We start from the raw sequence: 23,531 nt of genomic DNA on the forward strand, positions 1-23,531 counted from the left end.
CATCTTTGAAATGTAGATAGTAATAGGAACTTTCTAGAACCAGCATGAGGATTGGAGCTGTGTGCATAAAGTGCCTAAGCACAGTGCCTGGCACAAGGCAGAAGGGAATCAATAAGTAGTAGCTGCCATCACCATCAACAGCGATGCCGTAGTTTTTTCTAGGCTGCCCTATCACACATTTTATCCTTTTGGATTGACACAACCCCTTCTTTGAAGAGGAAGCTGAGGTTGGGAAGTGATCAAATCACTCTCCCACAGTAACATTGCTAATATTTGTTAAAATAAAGGCCACAAATCCAAGTCTGTCCCACTGCATTTTGGGTCTTCCTTCCTTCCTTTCTTTCCTTTTTTCCTTCCTTCCTTCCTTTGTTTCTTTCCTTTTTTCCTTCCTTCTTTCCTTCCTTCCTTCCCTCCTTCCTTCCTTCCCTCCTTCCTTTTCTCCTTCTCTCTCTTTCTTTCTTTCTCTCTTTTTTTTACCATGTATGTATGTATGTATGTATGTATGTATGTATGTATGTATTGCCTTGGCTTACCTCCGTGAGCCATGGAAGTAGAAACTAGTTTATGTTGTTGGCATCTGCTGAAGACATATGATTGTCACTATAACCATCACTATCAATAACAGAGAGCAGAGATAGCTGCCAACACCAGCAGAGGACTTAATAGTTTATGAGGTACTTTCACCTACACTGCCATTTTGGCATCCACAATCTTGCCTTTGTAGATGGAAAAATCAAGAAAGTTTTAAGACAGTGACTTCATAGAGTTACTTCCTTCTACATAGTTAAGGCCTTATTTGCCTATGCCAGGGAGTGATTAGCTAATTCCTGGGATATGTACTTATGTGACCTCTTTTAATCTCAACTGTGCCATCTATGAGCTTTGTGACCTCAATCATTCTGTGTGTCTTTCTTCATCTATAAAATGAAGATAATTATAGCAATATGAGACAATATATAACAACTGCTTATCACAGTGTCCAGAACATACAAAAGCTTGATAAATAATAGATACATACTACTATCAGGTTGGAAAAAAAGTATTCTGTTGCTAGAATTTTTTATTTCTTTTGCAATGATAGTAGCTGGGTAAAATTGGACTTAAAAATATTAAATTCCACAAAAGCAAAAACTGACAAATGGAATCTAATTAAACTAAAGAGTTTCTGCACTGCAAAAGAAACTATTAACAGAATAAACAGGCAACCTACAGAATAGAAGAAAATTTTTGCAAACTATGCATCAGACAAAGGTCTAATATCCAGCATCTATAATACACTTAAATTTACAAGAACAAACCCCAAGCAACCCCATAAACAGTTGGCAAAGGACATAAACAGATACTATCCAAAAGAGGGCATACATGCAGCCAACAATCATATGAAAAAAAGCTCAACATCAGTGATCATTAGAGAAATGCAAATCAAAAGCACAGTGAGACACTGTCTAACACCAGTCAAAATCGCTACTATTAAAAAGTAAAAAAGTGGCTGGGCACAGTGGCTCACGCCTGTAATCCTAGCACTTTGAGAGGCTGAGGTGGATCACCTGAGGTCAGGAGTTTGACACCAGCCTGACCAACATGAAGAAATCCTGTCTCTACTGAAAATACAAAATTAGCTTGGCATGGTGGTGCATGCCTGTTATCACAGCTACTCAGGAGCCTGAGGCAGGAGAATCGCTTGAACCCAGGAGGCGGAGGTTGTGGTGAGCCGAGATGGTGCCATTGTACTCCAGCCTGGGCAACAAGAGAAAAACTCCATTTCAAAAAAAAAAAAAAAAGTAAAAAAGTAACAGATCTGGCAAGGTTGTGGAGAAAAAGAAACACATTCACTGTTGGTGGGAGTGTAAATTAGACACTGTGGCAATTTCTCAAAGACGTAAGGACAGAAATACCATTCAATCAAGCAATCTCTTTACAGGGTATATACCCAAAGGAATGTAAATTATTCTATTATAAAGATACATGCACTTGTATGTTCACTGCAGCACAATTCACAATAGCAAAGACATGGAATCAACCTAAATAAAGACTGGAGAAAGAAAATGTGGTACATATACACCACGGAATACTATACAACCATAAAAAAAGAATGAGATCATGTCCTTTGCAGGGACATGGATGGAGCTGGAGGCCATTATTCTTAGCAAACTAATGCAGGAACAGAAAACCAAATACTGCATGTTCTCACTTATAAGTGGGAGCTAAGTGATGAGAACACATGGACATATAGAGAGGGACAACACACACTGGGGCCTTTCAGAGGGTGAAGGGTGAGAGAAAGGAGAGGATCAGGAAAAACAACTAACAGGTACTAGGCTTAATTCCTGGGTGATGAAATAATCTGTACAAAAAACACCCATGACAAAAATTTACCTATGTTACCTGCACTTGTATGCATAAACTTAAAATAAGTTAAAAAATTAAGTTAAAGAATACTAAGGAAACCTCTGAGCACTGGGGGGATTAGGCAGGAACCCATTGCTTTTTAACTAGAAATAGCAATGCTCAAGGGTGTGGTTTTGGTTCAGGACCAAGGACAGCACCAAGCTTGCTCCCTTGCCCCTCACTTGGGACTTGGCCTGTAGGACCTGAGTAAGAAGTCTACCTCAAGGCTTCCTGTTCTGTATTTGCCACATGTCTCCTGACTTCTCTGCACCTGCCTGTGGCATTCTTCCCACCTAAAATCCTTTTTCCTCTCTTGTCATGAAATATTTTCAACATAGCAAGAAGCATAGGGAATATACTAATCACCTTTGCACCTACCACTCACATTTAACACATGTTGACATTTGCCACAGTTACTTCTGATCTTTTCTCTTTTAAAATGAAACTTGGCAGAGGCCGCTGTAGCTTTTTTACACACCTCCTCGTCAATATTTCTCCTTCCTCTGCAGAGGTGACTGTGGGCCTTCACTATCTCCCTCTTTTCTCTACCCCAGTTATCTTGCATTCAACTAAATCCTCCACATTTGAAAGAGCCAGGTCAAGGCCCCTGTCCTCCAGCTCATGATGACCTTTCCTGCATGACATTATTGCATTCGATTTTGGAGAGCTTATTGTGATTTATTATTTATCATCCTAGTCATTCATTCAACCTGTGCTGAACAGAGCCTACTTTGATGCAGCACTCTTCTACTTGCTGGGGTTGCAAAAATGAGTCCCACATGGTCTCTGCTTCCAAGAGCTCACAGAACATGGCATGTGGGTGAACATTATCTTGCAGTGAGAAGGAAAGCTTGTTGGGAGAAGGACTTGTCTTTAGAAGTCTGCCACAGCTTTTACACAGGAATTTGATCTCACATAAACACTTGTGGCCTTGTGATCATAAGACTGGAAATGGTGTGAGAATCAGAAGCAAGGTAGAGGTGTCTGCCCCATGTCAGGCCTTATGTAAGGCTCTTGAAGTATATTATTTCATTTAACATTCCACAAACCAGCAAGATGAGGTTATACCTTTCTTTAACAGATGTAAAGTCAAGGGTTGGAGGTCAGAAATGCAGTTCACATTTGAACTGAAGCTCTTTAATGTCAATGCCTGTATTGATCTGTCTCCCTCTTTAGGCCATAATCAACTCAAGATAGACTGAACTTAATTCATCTCTGTTTCCCAGGCCCAGCACTGTCTCTGAGCAGATATTTGATGTGTGAACATATATGCTGCAGTAGATCTCTGGAATTAAAAGGAAACAAGAACACATGGGCCTTGCCCCCAAGGAGCTTACCATTTAGGTGGGTGGGCAGACTTTGGTAACAGGTGCAAGAAAGCAGTGCCTAAATGCCTGTCACACAGCAAGGGATTTCTACTCTAAATGGGAGGGGGGATGACATTCTCTTTGCTGATCCAGCCTTTTAATTTAATCAGGCCAAATCACTTGGGGATACCGAATTTTCTCAGGACCCCTGTTTTACTGCAGTTCAGGTTGCCTCTTTTTCTCCAAACTCTGACATTCCTGGCTCTATCCCTGTCTTCTCTATCTGCCCCATTGCTCTGTCACTCTTCAGACTTTGGGCTCAAACTTGCCACACAGATTCTCTGCTCTCTTCTTTCCCTTTGGTGTCTCTTGCTGTCTGGATGAGAATCTACTGCTCCAACCTCAGGGGAGCAACCATCAGCTGGACCAAACTCCACTTCACCACCTCCAAGTCAAGAAAATGTGGTATGTGTACATGCACGCACATGCACACACACACACACACACACACACATATATATATATACCCTTTATATAATAATAATGATATATAATCCCTTTTCCAAGAACCCATGTCTTCTTCAAAACAGAGTCTGGGGCAGGGGCTCTTCTGGGTGGCATAGACCTCCTTGGCAGATTGGTGAAGCCTATGATCTCTTCTCAGAATAATGACTTTAAATGAATTAAATAAAGATACATGGGATTTCAAAGGAAACTAATTATAGCAAAAAACTGTTATGGAACAGTACACACACACGCACACACACACAAACTATATTAGTTATCCATTGCTGAGCAACAAAAAGTGTATTAGAGCAACAGGCATTTATTATCTCCCAGTCTCTGCAGGTCAGGGACCTGGGCGCGGCTTAATTGGGTCCTTTTGCTTGAGATCTCTCATGAGGCTGCAATTCAGGTGTCTGCCAGAGCTGTAGTCATCTTGAGATGGCCTAGGGATAAGCCTGCTTCCAAGCTCACTCACAGGCTTGTGGGCAGAATTTGGTTTCTCACAAGATGTCTAACTGAGGGCCTCATTTCCTCACTGATTCTTGGCCAGAAGCTGCCCTCAGCTTCTTGCTATGTGGGCCTCTCTGTGGACAGCTCACAACGTGGCCTCTGGCTCTGTCAGAGTGAGGAGGTAAGAGGGAAAGTGAGTGTGAGCAAGACCAAAGTCATAATCTTTTATAATCTCCTCGTGGATGTGACTCCTCCTCATCTTTGCCCTATTCTATCCATGAGAAGCAAGTCACTAGGTTCAGCTCACACTCAAGGGAGAGCTGAAAATGAGTTGTGAAAGCCAGAAGGTGGAGTCATTGAAGGTCATCTTAGAAGCCTGAGTACCACAAGTGCTCTATATGCTATTTGAAGGCATCAAAGAAGATCTAGCAGAAGTTCAGTAACTAATGTAACTTTGAAATAGACATGAGGGCAATATTTCATGATCTCTGCCACAGCTGACATATGATATGAAATTATCTGTCATTTCTGTGGATGACAAAAATCACAGCTATTGCTAATAAACTGTGTGTTGTCTACATATACAAGTGATAGAAATACTAAATTTCAATTACAGGTGAGTGCAAATCAAGCTGTATTTTTTCCTTATTCTTCACAGGCCTCCAGGCATCTGCCTTCTGATCCTTGAAGAGTTCATGGACCTAAGTTAAGAACCTCTCCTCAAGAGACTGAATGCAGGCAGAGATGGCTTATTCGTTCATCACAGGTTATGTGAACACCCACTGTAAGATCCCCAGATTCCTTGGGGCTAAAAGGTGTCCCAAGAGGGTTTACAACATTGCCAGAAATTAGTGGGGTCACTTCTGTCCAGATTCTCGTTTTCAGCCTTGTGTGTCTAAAAAATATATTTTTTATTCTGTATTCTAAGGTGAGCAGGGTTTAAGATCAGACTCACATTAACTAGATTTGTAAGAGGCAGGAGTATAATGCATATTTTATTCACTCAATCACTCATATAGTCAATCATTCATATAGTCTTCCATTCCTTCAGAGCACACTGTTAGGCACACGCTGATTGACCACTACTGTGTGCCAGGCACAAAATACATGCTAGGATCAGTGGTCTCTGAATAGTAGTTGAAGACATAATCCTGGATCTCTGGGAACTGATGGTGGTTTACAGTGGTCCTCAGCTTCCCTTTTCACCCATGACACATGCATGACCATGATATTTACTCTAGGGAAATCCATTTTACTTCCACCCATTCCTGCATTAGCTCACTTCCATATAGAAATTTTAATCTCAGAAGAGCTTTGGAGGAAGCTTCTATCCTAGTCTGCTCTTCCCCATGAAAGAATGGCTTTCAGAGTCACAGGTGTTCTCTCAGCTTCTACCTCTTCTGTAAGGTCAGTCCCCTGGGACAGCCCTTTCCCTGAGTCAGGGTGATAGGAGGGGTGGGAAAGAGAAGGAGGGAGGAAAAGAAAGAGAGAAGCTTGAAGTTTTCTAGATGTAACTGAGTAAGTCATCTCTATCAGAAGAGGCAGGAGTGGGAAACCTGTTTTTGACTCATTTCTAAGCCATGTGTTCTAATTCATATTTACCAGCATGGGAAAACAGTTGATCCCTACCTAACTCTCAGGTCTGTGGCTCATTTGAGGGGGAAAAGCATAATTATCACCAAACATTTTACACTTTCCTATGGCCATGTCCAGGTTCTCCATGTCCTTACTACAACTCCACAATTTTTTTTCCCCAATGCAAGAATGGCATTATTAAGTCCATAATTCACTTTAATGGATCTTTATTCAACAAATATGTATTAAGCACTGGGCTAGACGCTAAGGATTGAAGCAGGAATAACATCAAGGAGAAAGTGCTGCTCTCCTGGAGCTTACATTCTGGAGGAGAGACACTGGTTACAAACAAGTAAACCAAGATATGGATGAGATTCTGAAAAGTTCTTTAGAAAAAATAGGCCACAGGCTGGAGAGAGAATAACCAGATGACATTTATGTTGACAAGGTGGCCAGGGAAGTCTTCACTGAGAAGAAGGCATTTGACTTGAGACCTGTAGGACAAGAAGCTGGGCAGGTGAAGGCTGGGCAGAGAACATTCCAAGCAGAGAAAACTGCATGAGGCTTGAGTTTCAGCTGAAGCTTGGCATGTCTGGAGAAAGAAAAAGTTTGCATATTTTTACTTAATTGTGTTCAAAGAAAAATACATGTGATAATCTTGGTTTGATGTACAAGTGGTATGAATGCACAGATTACTCCTAAAAGAATTTTTCTTTATGTGTATATATGTTACTAATTTTACCTATCACACTTTGGGAAAACTAATCACTTTTAGGCCCATACTAGAGAACTTATGGATAATTCTGGAGACTTGAATATCTACCAGCCTCAGTAACTGTCTTTCTAGAACAGCACTGGATAAGTCCTGCCTTAGTCTTCCTTTTATCCTAGACTACAAATATTCTCTTCATGTTGATCCACTTTATCTTCAGTTTGACATACCTTAGACTTTTAAACAATCCATTCACATAGCAAGCTTCATGCAATGTCATCCAAAAAGATTTCTAATTTCTATAAAGTTTTGGCCCTTCTTCCTGTCTTTGGTGAGATTCCTTCACCCCTAAGGACCTCTGCAATGTTATAAATATTCACCATTTATTATATATATATTTTTTCTCTAGCTGTTTCCAAGTTCCTACTCTGGGAGCAAGCCGTACCCAGCACTTCCTCTTCTCTCTCCCTGTGTCCCACTGCCACTGAGTGAAGCCACACTCGGTCCGACTGGCGGATCTTTCTACCCTCCCTTCCCTCTAAATATCCTTTGGCCTCAAATGCTAATTGAAGAGCTCAGAAAGAGGACATTAAGAAGGGGGCTTTCTGGTGGGCAACAATGAATCACCGGCAGAATCACTGTTCAGACAGGCGGAGACGGGTCTTTCTCGCCCTCTGATGAGTCACCACTGTGGTGGGGGGGAGTGGACAGTCAGCCAGACAGATAATGTGTAAGTCTCTCTCCTCAGCCTGACCCTGGACATCAAAATAGACTGCGGTTCCCTCCTTCTGGGCCCATTGCTGGCATTTGACCTAATGCTATAGAAATTTAAACCAACAAGGAGGGTAGTAAAGTTAAGCTATCTAGGCCATTGAGCTGAAGTTTTAATATTGTAACAGAGATTCTTAAGACAGGCTTGTCACCCTGGCCAGCGACTACCCAAGTAATGTCTTGCTGACCCAGGCCATCCTCTCCACCGATATAAATGCTCTGTGCTTCATCTCAATGTTCTCATCGTTGAGGTCTCGTTTCATTTGACAGTGAAAAATGCAGACCAGATGAAAACCACTTTCTACAAGGCAAACAATAACAACAGTTTCTGTGAATTAAACATCTACTGTGCCAGGCACTTGGCAAACATCATCTCATTTAATTCTCACACCTTCTCAAGTAGGTATGGCTCACTCTACGATACAGACCATGAAACTGAGGCTCAGAAAGTTGCAGCCATTTCCCCCAAGTGTTCACAGGTAGGAAAGGGTAAAACTGACTATAGAATAAGGTGATTATAGAACTTATCATCCAAAACAGGGCACTTTTGAAAGTAAAAGGGAGAACTAGTAATAATTTCACAGCCACAGATGCAAAGGGGAAATGTCCCAGCAAGCCAGAATATAAAAATGCCTGAGTTTTGAACCAGTCTTTTTGGCTCTACAGCCCAGCCCATTCACCCAATTCGTTGTCAGGAAGGTAACAGGAGAAATTTGTAATCAGTTCCCCTCATTCTCTCATGATTTTTTTGCTTGCTGTTTCCTTTCCCTCTCTTTTCATTCTGAGATAGTAGGATGAAGCCCAAACCTCTGTGCTTTCAAGCAGCCCTGTGGACGATTCTGATGTGCTGCCAGGCATGAGTACTCCTGACGATATGATCTTTGAGGACAGGCATTTGTTCTTATTCATCATTGTATCTTAATAAGTAACATATGGGCATGCAGTAAGTGCTTAATAAATCTTCATTCAATGAATGAGTATGTTATTGAATGAATGCAATGATGTGCAGAAGCAAGCAGGGAGGAGTATCACTGTGTGTCTGAGGAATATAAATGAGTTTGGGGCATCCATATAAAGACAAATGAGAAAGAGGAAACAGTGGACACATCTGCCAGGCTGAGCTTCAATTTCATCGTTAAGACAGAGCCACCAGTCTCTGAGTAGGAAAGTGACACAGTCTGATTTGCATTTTGGAAAGAACATTTGTGTGGTTGTGTTCCAGGTTAAGCCTATGAGAAACTAGACACTGAAGGTATTTAAAACATGTTTTCAAAAGGGCTACTGAGTGCCTAGCATAATATAACCTTTTACATATTTGAACAATTTCCAAGCTGGGGCTAGCACCACCCCTGCTGGGAGTCAGAATCTGGACACCCTCTGGACCGTAATTGCTCACCTTGTTGAGACACCTAAGAGACACTCTTTTGGGGGAATGTTTTCTGTCTGTTTGTTTTCTGGCTTCTTCCCCAATATTAGCAGTTCTACCATGGGGTGGCTGGGTGGGTGGAAGGGACCCACGACATTCAGGAAAGTGAGGAGCAGTTTCTATGATTATAGCAGACCCATTCACTGGAATTTTTCCTGACATCTCTCCATGACCTTTATGCCTCCAAGGGCCTGGACACAATGCAGCAGCTCTCCAGCTGGGACAGGGCACATGAGGGGGTATCATACATGAGTGTTCCCCCAAGTGGGGCTGTGGCCACTGCAGAGCAGCCCAGGGGACCTTGCTGTGCACAGCCCTATGTCCTGGGGTTTCCCGCAAAGCTTTGCCCTGTCTGGTGAGACGGCTGCCAGACAGTATGAGATGAAAGACACCGTTCACACTTAATGGTGACTGGAATGTGCGCCATGTAAACCAGATGATGTGGAGACCAATTCATAACCACTTCACAGTTCAATGATGAATGGTGGGTCCCTTGTACTGACTCTTTAACTAGCTCCCTTCAAGGAACAGGCGGCTTCCGAGATCGTCTTAAAGCAGTGTGGGATGTCCAGGCCCTGCCCAGGTCCTATCTTTTCTTCCAGCACCATCCACCTCCCTGAAATCTTCTCATAGCACCTGGTCCTCACCTCGTTCTTCTCGTTGAATTCTGTTTCCTCCTTGGTGTCTACCTTGCTACATTCATTCCACAGGCATCTCTGTTCTATTAGGCAGTCCTTTCTGTAAGCATTTCCCATGGATATTATAACCTAACCTTCAAGCTTTGTCAACACTTATCAGCAGAATTCTGCTTGTATCTTGGGCCAGAATGAGTCACAGCACATCCCTGGCTGCAGAGAAGGGTAGGAACTCTGATACTTGGCTTCTCAGCTTCCATACAAGAGGTAGCAATGGAGAAGAGTGTTGGGAGAAGATTTTAGTAGGGAATCAACAGTGTTGACTCCACACCTACCATTGTCATTCTACTTTACAGATTAAAAAACCAAGTCACATGGAAGATAAATAACATGCTCAACATCACCCAGCCAGAAGTGGTGGAGACATGGCCAACGTCACAGGGGACAACTCCTGAGCCTGTGCTAGGAACAGCCAGTCTTCCTGAATTCATGATAAAGTAAGAGGTAGAATCGTGGCCAATTGTCTTTGGGAGAAAGTGGGATCAAGAACAACTCCAGGATTCTGCCTAAGATGGGACACACTAGAGCATTACTTGGGAATGTAAATAATAATATCAAATTATTGAATGATTTCCATGGGCTACTCTCTTCATACACCAGTTCTGATTCTGATAAGCTTGTATCATTATCTTCTTTTTAAAAAGCATGAAAACAGAGGCTCACAGAGATCATATTATTTTCCCCAAGTTGCAATGATGGTAAACACAGATGACAGCTGGACATCAACTAGGTCTGGGTGGCTTCCAACTCCAGTGACTCAATGCTGCTCCACACGGCCTTCTTACAAGGAAAAATGAGAACAGGCCGCGGGCCGGCTTCTGTAAATCGCGTGTTGTTGGAATTCCTGTCCTTCCTTGACCCAGATTTGTAAACAGAGGCTGTGGAAGCCAAGGTACACATGGGCAGATGCAAACGAGCCGTCTGCTGAGGAGAAAGTCGAATGTGCTCGGGGTGGGTGCGCGTCTGCCTGAAGCACGTGTCCCTGAGGCCTCCTGCTGTCTCCCCAGCCGGCTGACGGGCCCGGTGGTCTGCAGATGGCCACGAAGTGTCTCCGGGCTGTCCAGCTGCAGCCTGGGCGGGCTGGCGGTTTTTTTTTTTTTTTTTTGTGGGGGGAGTGATTCTGAGGGTGCTGGGTGGCCGCTGACAGAGCTTCCTTCTGCTACTTTTAGGCTTGTTGCTGAGCCTTTTTAAAGGGAAGGGGTGGAAATAAGCAAAGATATTTGCTGTGACCTGGAACTGAAATGCCTCACTTTAAAAACAGCTATCATTTACTCACTCATCCAAGAAATACAGGTTGAGCCCCTTCAGAACAACAGGTCCTGTCCTCAGTGCAGCGGATGCAGCAGGGATGCATACAGAGTACCTGTCCTCAGGGAACTTGCAGTTTATTGGATGGAGACAGACAACCCATAATGATTTGTATAAATGTCTAATATATGCTATAGAAAGAGAAGCAGCAAAGTAAAGGGGTGAAGGATGAAAAGGCCAGGGGATATTTTTCTGATGAAGTGACATTTGAGCAGAGACCCAAACAAAGCAAAGCAGTGGGCCCAGCAGATATCCGAGGCCAGGATGGTCTCTGGCAAAGGGAACAGCGAATTCATAAGCCCTGAGCAACGCGAGCCTTCAAGGGTGTAGGCCTTCTTCAGATGTGTAAAGAGCACCTTGCTTGGGGAGGGTCTGGAAGCCGCGGCCTGGGAACAAGTGAGAGAACTGAGGTGTTTAGGGCAGAAAAGGGAAGTCTTGTGAGTAGCAGGCAGCTTTCCTCATGTAAAGGGTTCAAATGTGGAAGAAGGATAAGACTTTTTATTACATAATGCCAGAAGTTGTAACCAAAGACCAGACCAGCTGATGGAAGTTGCTGGAGGCTGTTTGCAAAGGTATGTTGAATAATGCCCAAAGCATTGGCTCTAAAGAGAAGGAACCCGATATTAGTGTACTAGGGCTGCCATAATAAAATATCATAGACTGGAGGCCTCACACAACAGAAATATTTTCCCACAGTTCTGGAAGCTGGAAGTCTGAGATAAAGGTGTTGGCAGTGTTGGTTTCTTCTGAGGCCTCTTTCCTTGGCTTGTGGGTTACCATCTTCTCTGTATGCCTTCACATGGTCCTTTGTAGGACCATATGTGTCCTAATCTCCTCTTTTTTTTTTATTTTTTTATTTTTTGAGATGGAGACTCACTCTGTTGCCCAGGCTGGAGTGCAATGGTGCAATCTCCGCTCACTGCAACCTCCGCCTGCAGGGTTCAAGCAATTCTCCGGCCTCAGCCTCTGGAGTAGCTGGGGCTACAGGCATGAGCCACAATGCCTGGCTAATTTTTTGTATTTTTTTAGTAGAGATGGGGTTTCACCATGCTGGCCAGGCTGGTCTCGAACTCCTGACCTCATGATCCACCTTGCTCGACCTCCCAAAGTGTTGGGATTACAGGCTTGAGCCACCGCACCCGGCCCTAATCTCCTTTTCTTATAAGGACACCAGTCATATGGGATTAGAGCCCACTCACATGACCTCATTTTTACGTAGTTACCTCTTTAAAGGCCTTATCTCCAAACAGAGTCACATTCTGAAGTACTGGGGGTTAGGGCTTCAACATCTTAATTGTAAAGAGGGGACACAGTTTAGCTCATAACAAACTTTTCCTCACAATTTAAATTTATTGAAGAAGCTGAGTTGTTTGTTCTGCACTGAGTTATTCCTTCTGTCTGGATTTCTCAGATTGCCTCTCTGTGGTTCACTGTTTTCCTGGTAAATGGTACTTAGATCCTTGATTGAATTTAAGTTTGTTTTTCAGGCAAGAATACTACATCAGGTATTGGTGTATACTTCCATCCAGAGGCAAATGATATCTTCTTGTCTCTCTGTAATACACAAAACAATTTTCAACCAGAAATGTAGATGAGTGAGGATTCTGACGTACCTAGAATATTTGGATGACTGCTGCTTGAATGGATGGCCTTGAGACACCTGAAGACCCTGATGTGCCTTCTGAATCATACCACGATTCAATTACATCCATCATTTAACAACAACAACAACTCTAGAAGGTACTTATTTTGTAGATGTCATTACATTTGTGTATGAGACTGGAGTCTGGAACAGAACCCCCGACTAACCTGTCATGCAGAAAGACAAACATAAACAGGCTTTGGGGTGTGAAGGAAATGTTCCAAGAGCTGGGTTTGGCTCCTGACCCTGACCCGCCACATACTAGAATGTGATCCTAGCCAAGCGACCTAAAACTTTGAGTCTATATTCCTTATTGGTGAAATGTGTATTACACTTCTCTCTTCAAAATTTGCTTCTGGTGTCACCTCCCCCAGGTAACCTCCTCCTACTCTTCTCCCAGCCTTGCCTGACAGCTCATCCCTGGTATGTCCCTCTCACCGAATGCTCACCTCCAGCATGCACATAGCTTCCCTTTTGCTATTTATCCGTGTGTCTCCTCCTCAAACTAGGAGTTCCTTCGGGTTCAGTACTGTGTCCTCAAAATGGTTTTCAAGACAGTTGCTTGTTCATGGTAGCTGCTCAAACAATAATTCAATGACTAAAAGCGTTGCTCCCAAGTAGTGTTCTAAATCTAAAAATCCCAGGAAGCTTATTTTTATTTTTATTTTTTTTTTGAGATGGAGTCTTGCTCTGTTACCAGCTGGAGTGGAGTGGCACGATCTTGGCTCACTGCAACCTCCACCTCCCGGATTCAAGCAATTCTCCTGCCTCAGTCTCCTGAGTAGCTGGAACTACGGGCGCATACCACCACCCCTGGCTAATTTTTTGTATTTTTAGTAGAGACGGGGTTTCACCGTGTTGGTCAGGATGTCTCGATCTCCTGACCTTGTGATCCGCCTGTCTTGGCCTTCCAAAGTGCTGGGATTACAGGCGTGAGCCACCATGCCCTGCCAGCTCTTCAGCAATTACTGATATACCCCAGGGCGCAACACTAGAGCTCTCCAGGTGATTCTAATATATAGCCAGAGTTGAGAACCACTGTTGTAGGGCAGTGGTTCTTAAAGTGTGGTCCTTAGACCAGTGCATTGGCATCTACCTGGGAATTTGTTAGAAGTGCAACTCTTGAGTCCCACTCCAGACCTACCCAATCAGAATTCTGGGTCTCGGGCTCAGCTACATCTGTTTAATAAGTCCTCCAGCTGATTCTGATGCAGGCTAATGTTTGAGAAACCTTGTTCTAGGGCAGGAACCAGCAATTATTTTTCTGTAAAGCGCCAGATAGTAAATATTTATGCTTTGTAAATCACTCGGTCTTTGTGACAACTACTCAAGTCCGCTGTTACAGCAGGAAAGCAGCCATAGATGATATGTAAATACATGGATTTTTTTTTTGTTCCAATAAAACTTTCTTTACAAAAACAGAGCCTAGGCCCATACCTTGGTTTTCCGATCACTGTTCTAGGAGATGGAATTGGTCAGTCGTTGTTATGTAACAAGTCACTATATAAGTGGCTTCCTATCCACTAATTTGAACCATTTATTCTTACTGAAACATCTGTGGTTAGCTGATGTAGCCTAGGTTTGCCTGAGGGGAAGAAGTGGGGAAATACACCCCACCTTTAGGGACAACTATAAGTCACATGGCAAAGAATGTAAAAAAGGGAAAAATGAAAGATGAAGAACTGAAATCAGTAATTCATTCTATACCAGGGAGTAAGTGAAATAACACACTAAAAGTGCCCAGAAGTATCTGAGCATATGATCCATGCCTTGTGAATGCTGGCTATTGTTATTATTATAATTATTAATTATTATTCTTTATTTTGTATAATTCAAGGCTAGAAATTGGATGCAACTGTCCATTCTTTTGGGAAGGCTGTTTCAGACATCCTCAGTGATGAGTGTCACTTATCATTAGCACTTGTGACAACAGGTGTACAGAGTTGTCCGTGCTAGCAGCCTGCTGTTGACAGAACAGTTTGTTCTCAGTGCTGTGTGCTGTTTATTCCGAGGAGGCCCCAGGACAGGCTTGTCATGTCATGATCAGTTGCTGCTGAGAAACAGGCAAATCATTTCTGATAGCTGATGTTCAGTAGGGATGGGGAACTTAGATCCTGGTTTGAAAGAAGAAATGACTTGTTTGGAGCTCAAGTAACTGGATATTCTTAATTAAGGAGAGTATATTTTTGGTATGCCTTAGGGAAAAGAGGCACATGAAGAGGATGCAAATTGGCCTTAGAGATTTATTAGTAATGATTAACTTGGCAATGTATGTCCTGGGCTCAGTACAACTTCCATCATCCCGGCTTCTTCACTGTGGTTCCCATGTGCTCTGTGTAGACCCCTTGTGTCCGAATCACCTGGGGGATTAGCAACACATACTCATTTCTGGGGTCTAACTCTAGAGTTTCTGACTTGGGAGTGTGAGGCGAGATGCTAGTTGTAAAATTTTTCTGTGCCGGGCGTGGTGGCTCACGCTTGTAATCCCAGCGCTTTGGGAGGCCGAAGAGGACAGATCACTAGGTCAGGAGTTCGAGACTACCCTGGCCAAAAAAGTGAAACCCTGTCTCTACTAAAAATACAAAAATTAGCTGGACGTGGCGGTGGGTGCCTATAATCCCAGCTACTTGGGAGGCTGAGGCAGGAGAATCGCCTGAACTCAGGAGGCAGAGGTTGCAGTGTGCCGAGATTGAACCACTGCACTCCAGCCTGGGTGACAGACCTAGACTCCATCTCAAAATAAAATAAAATAAAAATAAATAAAAGCTTTTGGTACTTGTGATGAACCACCCTTAAGGAAGGCACTGATCTCCCCATTTGTACACTTACATATATTTACACAATTTTACAGAAACTGAAGTTCAAACTCACAGCGGATCAGAACTAGAGAGCTCTGACTTCCAAACTCTCAAAGGGTGAGGGCCATGTCTTATTCATCCTTGTATCCCTGGCAAGGTATCCTGAAGGAGTACCATATTGAACCCAGTGTTTACAGGGCCTTTGTTTCATGGGATTGGAGTTGGAACCCAGAATGGCAAAGTGATTCACCCACAGGTGTGCCCCTGATGCAACTTAGGATTCTCTGAGTCCTCTACTGTCTCCTGCCCCTTGGAGTCTGGCCCTTCCAAGCTTCTCCTTGGGAAGGAAACTCCTGTGTATAAAACCCTCTGACATGTTAGACCTTGTGGTAGGTGATTTAAACCTGTGATTTCATTTTATTCTTCAAAAAATAAAATCTGTCAAATTGGGATTATGAATTCCACTTTATGAAAGAGAAAATGTGCTGAAAGTCAGATGGCCAATGAGTGGTGGAGGCTGAATTCAAATTGAGGTTTGTTTGATGTATGTAGTGACTGAAACGGAGCATGAGGTGGTGCTCCTGGGGGCCTGGTAATGTCCTGATTCTTGACCTGGATGTGGGCACCTCAGGAGAGAATTTCAGTGTGTAAAAATTTATCACCATACACTTGGGCTTCCTGCACACGTCTGTGGGTGTTTCTCTTCAGTGACAAGGTACAAAAACAAATCCAGGTGTGTCTGGTTTGCAAAATCATGCTCTCCATTATCTCCTCTTGCTTTTTAAAAATAAGAGCTTAGTTCCTTCCCAACCAAGTTTTGGGACAGCTCCATGGGAAGTTACACAATGTGTAAAGGAACAGTCTGAGCTAGAACCCAGGTCTTTTTCTTCCTCAACCAATATCAACTGATACTCTTTTTTTTCCCCACTAGTCACCTCTGGGGAAGCCCCAGCAGATGCCTCAATGTGAGTGTTTCTGGGATAGTACAGAAGACCATTTTACACAAGACTAAGAGGCTTTCATTATAGGCCAGGAGCAGTGGCTCACGTCTGTAATCCCAGCACTTTGGGAGGCTGAGGCGGGTGGATCACTTCAGGTCTGGAGTTCGAGACCAGCCTGGACAACATGGTGAAACCCTGTCTCTAGTAAAAATACAAAAAATTACCTGGGGGTGGTGGCATGCACCTGCAATCCCAGCTACTGGGAAGGCTGAGGCAGGAGAATCACCTGTACCCGGGAGGCAGAGGTTGTAGTGAGCCAACATCATGCCACTGCACTCTAGCCTGCGTGGCAGTGCAAGACCCTGTCTCAAAAAAAAAAAAAAAAAAGCTTTCATTATAATTGACACCTATATCCCTATGTCCTTTAATCCCAGGGTTTTCTTAAAACAAACAGCGTTATTTAAGTGTGTATATTTTATACTTAAATTGAAAGTGTGTAGTTTGGTAAGTTTTGACATATGTCTACATCCATGAAATTAAGATAATGAACATGCCAATCACCCCCAGAATTTTCTTTTGCCCCTTTATAATCTCTTCTTCCAGGCTGTCCCTATTAACCTTCCTGTCCCCTCACCCCCAAGGCACCAATGTTCTGCTTTCTGTCACTGTGATATTGGTGATATTAGTTGTCACATCCTAGAATTTTATATACAAAGAATTAACCATCATATACTCTTTAGCATGTGGTTTCTTTCACTCTGCGTAATTATTTTGCAATTCATCCATGTTGTAGCATGTATCAATCATTCATTCCTTTTTGTTGCTCTGTGGTATTCCATTGTATGTATGTACCATGATTTGTAGATCCATTTGTCTGTTGATGGACATATGGATTGTTTCCAGTTTTTGGTTATCTCAAACAAAGTTGCTATGAGCTTTCTTGTACAAATTTTTGTTGGACATATGCTTTCATTTGTGAAAATACCCGAAAGTAGAGTGGCTGGATCATGTCGTAGGTGGATGTGCAACTATTCAAGAAGCTGCCAAGCTGTTTTCCGAAGTGGTTGTACCATTTTACATTTCCACTCACAGTGTAGGAGAGTTACAGTTTCTCTACACCCTTGCCAATGCTGAATATGGTTAGTCTTTCCCATGTTAGCTATTCTAATAGGTATGTAGTGCAGACTTCTGCAGTTCTTTGGGCAGCTCTTTTCTGTCTGGTTCTGGGGTCTGTGAGCTCCAGCTACATTGTTCTACTTGGACTCACCTTTGTCTCCCCAACTCAGCCTGCCTGCTGGGCTCTGCCTAGATCCCACTCCCTGTGCTGAGACCTGGAAAAATTCTCGAGGTGGTCATCTGGGGCAATCATAGGACTCACCTGAGCTAGAACCCCAGCCTTTGCCTCTCCAGTCAACATTCTTTATATTTCCATACCATGCCTCAGGTATGTGTTATTGTCCTTTGTTGCCTGACGTCAAGTGTTTTCCAAACTATTGTTCATATTTTGTCCATTTTTTTTTGTTAGGTGAAAAGGCAGATCTCATCCGTGTTACTCCAGTTTGGCCAGAAGTAGAAGTTTCCTCTACTTCCAGGGTTTTCAAATCTCTCAGGCTCTCAGTGGAGATGACTCCAGTTTCCCTAGTGCACAAAGGTATCCATGACTCACAAACTTTTAGAGCCCTTTGTACGCAATGAGAGTTCAAAGCTTATACTAAGTGATTATACTCTTAGGATGAAATGCAAGCATCCACCTGTGGGTATGCTAATTCTTGCCCAATCTGGCTTATGAAAACGAACAAATAAACAAAAAAACAAGAAGCAGCTCAGGAATTTAACAAAGGCAGCTAACACTAATGATTAAGTAAAGCTGTATTGGGTACCACTTTTTTTCCCCAGATGTTGTATTAGACTATGAAGATCTAAACATGAATAATGACTGTATTCAGTGAGCTCATATTCCACTGGCTATAAAAATTCATGGACAAGTAATTACAATCTAGTTTTAGAAGTATAAGGATTTGAGTAGGTGTTAGGGTGGTTCTGTGGACTAAGAGCTGAGCAATCTGCTCAGTGCGGTCAGTCAGAGACCCTGACTGATGGTGCTTATGCTATCTACCTCCCAAAGGTGGCTCTGAAGACCACCCTGGTATCTATCCCAGTGACCTAGAAGGAATAGAACATGAAGGAGGTCACCCAAGGGAGGTTTATAAGGGCCAGGTCAGGAAGTGGTGCCTATCTCATCTGCTCCTTTCCCACTGGGTAGAGCCCAGCCATGTGACCACACCTAACTACAAGGAAGAAGGGGAAATGTAGTCATTCTCTGTGCCCAGGAGCAAGAGGAAACAGATTTCAGTAACCTGTTCACAGAGTCTGTCAGATTATGGATTTCTCTAATGTTAGTTTGAAAAATTTACTTTTTTCTAAGCTATTTGTTGCAGTGAATCTTACACAGCATTTGATGGGGGGGGGAACCATCACTGTCATGTGCATTTGACATTGGCATGTGGCATTTCTGAACTCAGAGGTGTGAGGAAGGGAGCAAGCGGAGTATAACCCTGTGTCCAGCTGAGCTGCAGGAGTAGGAATGTGGGGCACACCTGTTTCCCACCTTTTACAGCCATCCGGAATTAGAAGCTTGCCACAAAGGAAGAGTGAGGACCTTTAGTGACGTGGCATTGAAGCCTCATCAGGGCAAAGTAACAAAACCAGAGTCCAGAGAGACAGCAGTCCCCAAATCAGCCCTGTGCTTCAGTATATGACAGAGGAAAAGCAGTTATATAGTTATCTCAAACTCTGACTTTAGGTCACTTTTGAGTCTTGTCTATCTAGCATGTCAAACTAACATGTTATAGATGAACTTTGGAGTAAGGTAGACCTGGGTTTGAAATCCAGATCCCCAGTTGCTAAACTCAGGAGGTTACTTGACCCCTCTCTGTATCTTGCTGTTATTATTATTATTACTTTTTGAGATGGAGTCTCACTCTGTCGCCCCGGCTGGCGTGCAGTAGCGCGATCTCGGCTCACTGCAACCTCTGTCTCCCAGGGTTCAAGTGATTCTCCCTGTCTCAGCCTCCCGAGTAGCTGGGATTACAGGCACCTGCCACCAAGCCCAGCTAATTTTTGTATTTTTTAGTAGAGACGGGGTTTCACCATGTTGGCCAGGCTGGTCTTGAACTCCTGACCTCAGGTGATCTGCCCCCCTTGGCCTCCCAAAGTGTTGGGATTACAGGCGTGAGCCACCACGCCCGGTCTGAATCTTGGTATTCTTATTTGTAAAATGGAACTAACAAAATGCCTATTCATCACACTGTTGCATGAATGAAATATGTTTATACTCAGAAGATACTTGGTATAGTGCCTGGCACATGCTAAGCTTTCACTCCATGACAGCAATTACTGTCAGTAAAATGGGAATTATAATTCCTGTCTTGCAGAGGTTTATGAGGATCAGTGGGAGAATGTCACAGAGCCTGATCACAGAGCAGGCATTCAATAAGTAGTTGTAATTATTATGGCAGTATCACTGGCCACATACACCAGCAAGGCCTAAGATGCCCCAGGGGACACTCGGAGTAGGACCCAGAGATGGTGTTCACATATGGTATGTTGGTGGCTGATTCGTGGTGAGGAGCAGAGAAGACAGTTATTAATATCAAAAGGAAGAAATGAATTGAAGTGTCTTTCAATGGTGACTACTACACAGCTGAGGTCCCAGGAGGTCTAGAATGGTCCTAGCCATTTCCTCAATCAAAGTTACTCAGCTTACTATATTTTCAGGTTGTCTTCTCAAAGACTAGTGCAGTGGATTTTCTTCTTCATCTTCCCATCAGCTTCCTCCAACTTGTGTTATTCTTCTGGGCCTAGCATCCTGTCACCAGCACTATTGTCACTGGAAGTAGTTCCCTGCATTGTCTGGCTCTTTATCCTCATAAAAATCCTATGCTTGTCACTCCATATCCAGCTGAAATGCTACTGCCTTTTTGATATCCTTCTTGGTACTCCTGCAGATACAGTCCATTGCCATATCTCACGGTGATTTAGACATAGCCTTGTTGTGATACTCACCACCTTATATTAAAGTCATTTGTTTATGTGCCTGTCTCCCCAATAAGCTAGTGGCCCTGCCACTTTAACTGCAGAGTTCCTCGTCCTAGCTTGATGCATTCATGCATTAGGTGCTCACTCACTGTGTGTTAAAGACATTTGTGGAATGTTCCCATTGCACCTGGAGCAAGAGAGTGAACAAGAGTGGTCACCACACCATGTCCAGGCAATATCAGGTCCTCCTATCCTTACCTCCAAAATATACTCTCCTCCACTCTCTTCTTCCCATATGTATCACTCTCACTCTGTTTCAATCAATTCATTCTCCATCATCTCACACCTCCACTCATTCTTTTCTCTACAGCAGCCAGACCTTCTTCATAAGTACACATTATGTACTTCTTGAGTTAAACCCTCCAATTGTCAACATATCATACTTGGAATGACAACCCAACATCTTACTGTTTCTCATAAAGCTGAGCACTCTCTGACTTTCTGACCTCTCCAGCCACGGAGGTTGCCTTTCCCTTCATCTAACACACCAAGCTCTTTCCTCCCCTTGCTCTTGGCAAGGCTGGCTCCTCCTTGCCTTTCAAGTCTCAGCTCGGATGTTTCCTTTTCAGAGAGGCTGTCCTTGACTACCTAATCTAAAGTCATACCACACTTTCTCACCTCACCGTTTTATATTTTTTTCAACATTTGACAATATATGACTTCATCTTGTTCATTTCCCTGTTGACTTGTTTATCACCTATCTCCTCCACTTGAATCAAAGTTCATTCTGCAAGAGACCTTATTTTAATCATGGATGTATTGCCATGAGTGTCTAGAACAATGTCCGGCACACAGTATATACTGAATTAGTGTAGGTACTTTTCTAAGGATTTTATCATTCTACATTTCTTTACATTAGGATCTCGGGTAGAACTGTATGTCTTAGGGGCTCAAAGGCTGAGTAGATGCTAGGCTTCCAAGCCAAAATGCAGAGTATTGAATTCTGCTAATGCAAGAGTTATTTTTTGAATTATCAACAGCTTTAAGTCCCATAAAAACAGTGCACGAATGAACAAGCAATAACTACACCAGACAAATGTTCTAATCTTGTATGAGTTGTGTTCTAGCAGAAAATGGCTCCTTCAATGTACTGAGAATAAATTTTTCCCTGAGCACTGGTCTTTGGGGACAATTTGCAGAAGGCAAACTAGTAAAGAGACAAAACCAGTGTGGCAGCTTGACTCTGTGGTTATGTTTCAGCAGAGTGAGAAGTGAGGCTCATTGGTGCACTGAAACTGACTCATTGATTCATAAGAGCCTATTATGCTCACATCTTCCCAGCTCCTCATGTCGCTAACATGAAATGAACATGGTGAAAGTGTTTATGTCCTGGAAACTGGCAGTGTTACAAATCAGGGCTTTGAAGAAATTGTGTGTTCATGCGTGTGTGTGTGTGTGTGTTTGAAGTGCTGTTTCACTAGTACACAATTACAAATCTTCATTGTGTTTTGGTCCTGGGGAATGGGAAAGAATGAGGGGGCAGTGGATGGCTGGGCAGGACTCAGGATTTCTAGGTGCTGTGGTGACTGACAATATTAGCTAAAGTGCTTTATACACACACATAAGCACCCATGCACCTATTACCTAAGAGTAATTGCAGCATTTTATTCTGAAGCAAATGCTTGGCTGTCATTCTGATTAAGCCACTAAGAGGTTGTTTCTGCAGAGGCAGGCTGGGTGACAGTTCTGTAGGGCTTATAAAGAAATGAAGCTTAGACTTTTTCAAGGAGTTGGTAATCCCTCTGGCTCCAGGATGATTTTTTCCCCCCACTTCAGATGCAGAATATAGAGGTTTGACAATTTTTATCCCTGTGATTGTGACAGATTGTAGTAGAAAAAGCACTGGAGGGGGAGTCAGGCATCCTACAAAACACCTGGATGACATTGGACAAGTCAATTAATTTTTCTTAGCCTCTGCTTTAGTATCTATAAAATAGAAAACATGATCTGACCTGAGAACTCATTGAATAAAGATGAAGATTTTGCAAACAGGCATGGAGCCCATTGGGATGCCCATAAAACATTAAGATATGAAATAGTGAGGGGTGTGACTGAGACTCCTGGAGAGTATAAGAGAGATACTGAGAAAGTCTTTGAGGAAGCTGGAACATAGACAGATATCAAACTGGTCTCTATAAATCTTGGTGAAGTCTCTGATAGATCACAGGCTTATCAAACAAGTTAATTCCTGCTATTCGTTGCTATAAAATAAACCACCTCAACCTTAGTGGTATAAAACAACACCCATATATTATGCTCACAGATTCTTCAGGATTCCATGGATTTGAACAAAGCACAGCAAGAACAGCCTGTCTGTGCTGCAGGCTATCTGGGGCTTCAGCTAGGAAGACTTGAATGGCTGGGGATTGTTCAAATAACTGAGGGGTGGGATTTCTCTACTAGGTTAACTGGAAGCCAGAAATCAATTGGAACTGGCTACCAGGTGCCTACAGATGGCCCTTAGATGTAGCTTGAGCTTGCTTCAAGCATGGTGGCTTCAAGATGGTCATACTTCCCACATGGCTGTTTAGAGCTCCAAAATGAAGTGTTCCAGCAAACAAGGCAGAAGAACATGACCTTTTATCACCCAGCTTTAAAAGTCACACAGTGTCATTTATGTTCTACTCTATTAGTCAAAGCTATCCTAAACCTGCCCAGATTCGAGGAGAGGGAATATAGACTCCGCTTCTCCATGGGAAGACAGTTTAAGAATTTGCAGCCATTTTTAAAATCAATGAGCTAAAAGTCTTCTTGAAATAATAGGAGTTATTAATAAAAGTAAGTTGTGTGCAAAAAGTAATAATAAAAATAAAGACAATGATACAATGATAGCTCACACTGTAGTGTTTATGTATGCTAGGAACTGTTTTATATACTTTAATTTACCCAATCCTCATAGTAATCCTAAAAGAT

At 42.9% G+C, this 23,531-nt stretch overlaps 1 non-coding gene across 1 annotated transcript; it reads left to right on the plus strand.

Moving 5' to 3' along the window:
• The first annotated feature begins 7,564 nt into the window (after positions 1–7,564).
• On the plus strand, positions 7,565–7,636 carry MIR1208 (microRNA mir-1208). Its single transcript, NR_035580.1, has one exon. It is a non-coding gene; the product is annotated as a microRNA mir-1208 (primary transcript).
• Positions 7,637–23,531: the final 15,895 nt, after the last annotated feature.

Source organism: Pan troglodytes, chromosome 7 (genome assembly GCF_028858775.2).
Source record: "Pan troglodytes isolate AG18354 chromosome 7, NHGRI_mPanTro3-v2.0_pri, whole genome shotgun sequence".
In the NCBI taxonomy this organism is placed as follows: Eukaryota; Metazoa; Chordata; class Mammalia; order Primates; family Hominidae; genus Pan; species Pan troglodytes.